We start from the raw sequence: 5553 nt of genomic DNA, 5'->3' as shown, positions 1-5553 counted from the left end.
GAGGAACCCATTACGAAACTTGAAATCTTAGAGGCAATTAAATCCATGAGTAAAGGGAAATCGCCTGGCATCGATGGGATTCCCGCTGAATTTTTTCTCCACTTCTGGAACATAATTGAAAACCCTTTAATGGAATTATTTCATGAATGTCTGGATAAGAAAGAAATGTCAACAACTATGAAACAGGGCCTTATAACCCTAATCCCTAAACCAGAGAAAGACCACTTATCAATAGAAAACTGGAGGCCCATCACGCTTTTAAACTCTGACTATAAGATTTTCTCCACAATTTTTGCCAAACGATTAAAAAGGGGTCTTAATGAGATTATAGGTGAAACTCAAACTGGGTTTATGTCCAACCGTCACATAAGCTCTAACATAAGACTTGTTCTTGACCTTTTAGATTACTCTAACTTTATTGAATCTGAAGCCATTGTAGTTTTTCTTGATTTCTACAAGGCATTCAATACTGTAGAACACAACTTCTTATATAAAGCGCTCCAACTCTTTGGCTTTGGCCCAAACTTTGTTTCAACAGTTGAAATGTTTTATAAGAATATCAACAGCAGTGTTTTGTTATACCCATATACCACACAAAGGTTCCCTGTCATGAGATCTGTTCGTCAAGGTTGTCCCATCTCACCTTTTTTATTTTTGGTTGTTGTTGAGTTACTTTCATTGCACATTCTCCATGATCCTGTCCTTAAAGGTTTATTCATTTTTGGTAAAGAGCTAAGAATAACTCAACTGGCTGATGACACAGGTTTATTTCTAAGGGATAAACAACAGATTGAACATTCTATATCTCTAGTAGACTCGTTTTCAGCTGCATCAGGCCTAAAACTGAACCAATCCAAATGTGAAATCCTGTGTTTATTTCAAACTGAGGACAAAATCTTGTATAACATACCTGTTAAAAACTGTGTTAAATATCTTGGAATTCATGTTTGTAAGGACCCAGTGGAACGCCAGCTTCTCAACTTCTCCCCAAAACTTCACAAAACCAAATCCATTTTAAACGTGGCTACAAAGAGACCTTTCCATCATAGGAAGAATTTTGTTAACTAAAGCCGAAGGAGTGTCACGTTTTGTCTACCCTGCTCTCTCTCTCTCACTGTCTTGGACTCAACCTGCAAAGACATCAATACCATCTTCATTAACTTTGTGTGGAAGAATAAACACCATTACCTGAGGAAGGAGATCTTGTCTGGATCCAGGGAGGAAGGTGGCTTCGAACTTTTGGACTTTAAGGACTTAAATTACACATTTAAATTGAAATGGGTGAAAGAATGTTTGTTTGAGAACACCTGATTCTATATGGTATTTCATCCCACACAACATATTTAAAGAAGTAGGAGGTCTACATTTTCTGTTAAGATGTGATTATAATGTATCCAAGCTCCCCCTCGGTCTATCAGAATTCTATCAACAGGCTTTATTAGCATGGAAATTGTGCTACTCACACAATTTTTCTCCACACAAAACAATAATTTGGAATAATGAGAATATTACTAAACTGGGTCAAAACTGGGTCGAAAAAAACGTAATATTTTTAAAGGATCTTTTTAACAACGACGGTCATATATTGTCATATGAGATGTTTCTGCGAAAAAAAGGATTTCCCATCAAACCCAAGAAATATAGATTTATAGTTAGCTCTATTCCCAGCGGTTTGAAAGAGCTAATGAAAGGCTGTAGTAATCTACAAGAGGTTATTAACCTTCAACAGACACTTTATTTAGACGGAATCCAGTTTATTAGTTATAAATGTACAAATAAACATATTAGAAGATGCCTTTATAGCAAAAGAAAAATAACTCCTCATGGAAAGACTTATTGGAACTCCCTCTTCAAAGATATAAACTGGAGTAGAGCTTGGCTTGTCCCATTTAAAATTTTAATTTCTAACAAAATCAGAGAATTACATCTTAAACTATTACATAACATCTATCCTACTAACGCATACATCTCCAGATTTTCTGATATCGATGACAGCTGTACCTTTTGTAAAAAAGATAGAGAAAGTATCATCCATTTATTTTATAAATGCCCATTTTGTATCACCTTTTGGAAAGATTTGGGAAATTTTCTTTTCGCTAAAACTACAGTCAAGTATCACTTTGATGAGAAAATCATTATTTTTGGCACTTTCTCGTACAATAATATATTTAACATAATTAATCTCCTTATATTACTAGGTAAATTCCATATACATAAAGTCAAAATGTCCAAGGCAACCTCCTCATTCCCATTATTTTTAATTGAATTAAAAATGTACTTTGAGTCTTTGTCACATATCGAATCCAACAAAAAGTGCTTATCAGCTATTCAAGTTTATTCAAATTACATTAAGTGAAATTGTCTGTCATTTCAATTTGCCCTGTTTTATATCTCCTTTTCTTTCTTTAAACTTATTTCTATTTATTATTTTATGTTATTTTATTCACTTATTTATCTTATCGCCCCTATTTTTTTCTATATTACTTTTTTTTTTTTTATTTATGCCTTTGACATGTCTTGGAATGTCTGTCACTTTGTCTTTCACTTGTTCTTACTGTTTTGTTGTTGTATTGTCTAATCTTAAATTTAAAAAAAATCTTATCTTATGAGGACTGCTACACTGAGCTTGCGGTCGCAACTCGTAATTCCCGAATTTCAACTAGGAACAAAACAAACAAAACGCCCCACCAATTTGGATATCCTACTGGAACTAAGAGGCCGAAACATATTCCAGTATGGCAGTGCCCCTGTGCACAAAGCGAGCTCCATGAAGACAAGGTTTGTTGTGTTTGGACTGGAGGAACTCAAGAATCCTGCACAGAGAATCCTGACCTCAAACCGACTGAACACCTTTGGGATGAACTGGAATGCTGACTGCACCCAAGATCTCCTCATCTGACATCAGTGTCTGACCTCACTAATGCTCTTGTGGCTGGAAGTGCACAACTCCCTACAACCACAATCCAAAATCTAGTGGAAAGCCTTCCCAGAATTGTGGAGGTTATTATAACAGCAAAGGCAGGGTATATCTGTAATGGGATGTTCAGAAAGCACATATGGATGGTCAGGTGCCCATAAACCTTTGGCCATAGACTGTACTAGTTAGTAGCCTGTGATAGCATGCGGTTTGGGTTATCTTGAGTTTGTAATTCAGTTTGAATATGTTGGTTCTACATGGTAGTATTGATGGTAACCATGTTAGAGCATAGTTCTCAGTGCACAAGTCACTGAGAACTATGCTCAGACACTAATCTCCATAAATTCTACATGAACTTGCTTTCCTAAAACTTGCTTGATTTTCTGAAAGGGAAGAGCCAAGAACATGGTGCTATTTGATTGGCCAAATGATCAAAACCCCATCCATTTCTCAACATGTACATTCATGAGGACTGCTGCACTGAGCTTGCGGTCACAACTCATGATTCCCGAATTTCAACCAGGAACAAAACAAACAAAACGCCCCATCAATTTGGATATCCTACTCGGGAACTCAAGGTGTTTGAGACCATCAAGGTAATTCAATAGGCTATTTGCAGGAATTGGTCACGTGTCAATTTTTACCAGGCCCACCGGAATTACTGACCATAGTGCTACTTTAATAGATAATATATTTACCAATGACATAGATAATAACATTATAAGTGGAATATTAATCAGTGATATCAGTGATCATCTACCAGTTTTTACAATGTATGACTGTAATTGCAAGAGAAATGTGACAGACCATAAACTTAAGTACAGAAGAGTTATGACAGAGGAAGCCATGTTTGCATTAAATAATGATTTATTACTGTAAGACTGGGAATCAGTTTATACAGAGAATAGCATTGATAGAGCATATGATAATTTTTTAAGTATATTCAAATTATTATATGATAAGAATTGCCCACTGAAGCAATATAGTACAAAACAAAACTATAATGACCAACCTTGGATTACTAAGGGATTACAAAATGCCTGTAAGAAGAAAAATACTCTATATAGGGAATTTATTAAATTAAGAACCAAAGAGGCAGAAAATAAATATAAAAAATATAAATACAAGTTAACGAGTATCATAAGGAGATGTAAGAAGGATTATTTTGGCAAATTAATAGGTAATAGCAAAAATAATCTCATCTCATCTCATTATCTCTAGCCGCTTTATCCTTCTACAGGGTCGCAGGCAAGCTGGAGCCTATCCCAGCTGACTACGGACGAAAGGCGGGGTACACCCTGGACAAGTCGCCAGGTCATCACAGGGCTGACACATAGACACAGACAACCATTCACACTCACATCCACACCTACGGTCAATTTAGAGTCACCAGTTAACCTAACCTGCATGTCTTTGGACTGTGGGGGAAACCGGAGCACCCGGAGGAAACCCACGCAGACACGGGGAGAACATGCAAACTCCACACAGAAAGGCCCTCGCCGGCCCCGGGGCTCGAACCCAGGACCTTCTTGCTGTGAGGTGACAGCGCTAACCACTACACCACCGTACCACCCAGCAAAAATAATATTAAAAGAATATGGACTATATTCATCTCATCTCATTATCTCTAGCCGCTTTATCCTTCTACAGGGTCGCAGGCAAGCTGGAGCCTATCCCAGCTGACTATGGGCGAAAGGCGGGGTACACCCTGGACAAGTCGCCAGGTCATCACAGGGCTGACACATAGACACAGACAACCATTCACACTCACACCTACGGTCAATTTAGAGTCACCAGTTAACCTAACCTGCATGTCTTTGGACTGTGGGGGAAACCGGAGCACCCGGAGGAAACCCACGCGGACACGGGGAGAACATGCAAACTCCACACAGAAAGGCCCTCGCCGGCCACGGGGCTCGAACCCAGCACCTTCTTGCTGTGAGGCGACAGCGCTAACCACTACACCACCGTGCCGCCCTGGGACAAAGTACAAATTGTAAATAATAATAAATGTGTTGAGTAAAGCTAAGCACGTCCTGGACTACAATTCACTCCGCATTCTTTACTGTTCCCTGGTTTTACCATACTTAAATTACTGCTCAGTGGTGTGGGGAAATACGTATAAATGTTCACTTCATGCACTAACTATACTTCAAAAAAGAGCGATAAGAATAATTCATAGTGCTGGTTACCAAGATCATACTAATTCACTATTCTTAAATTCAAAATGTTTAAAATTCAGGGATATTATAGAATATAAAACTGCCCTAATAATGTACAAAGTAAGGAATTATAAAATACCAAGGAAAAGCCAAACAATGTTCTCGGATAGAGAGGGGGACTATAATTTGAGGGGGAAATTGAAATTTAAAATTCGCAGTGCAAGGACAACGTTAAAAATGTTCAGTATCTCTATTTGTGGAGTGAGGCTATGGAACAGTTTGAATGTGGAGCTCATGAAATGTTCAACTATAAACCAGTTAAAAAAAAGTACAGTGCTCAGTGTAAATGAGTACACCCCCTTTGAAACGTAACATCTCATCTCATCTTATTCGATGAGATGAGATGTTACTTTTCAAAGGGGGTGTATAATACAGTGTACACTGCAGAGGAATGGCATGCATGAATGCCGTCCA

Source organism: Neoarius graeffei, chromosome 3, assembly GCF_027579695.1.
Source record: "Neoarius graeffei isolate fNeoGra1 chromosome 3, fNeoGra1.pri, whole genome shotgun sequence".
Lineage (NCBI taxonomy): Eukaryota > Metazoa > Chordata > Actinopteri > Siluriformes > Ariidae > Neoarius > Neoarius graeffei.
The sequence above is the reverse complement of the archived record's forward strand: the minus strand, read 5'-3'. Positions refer to the sequence as shown.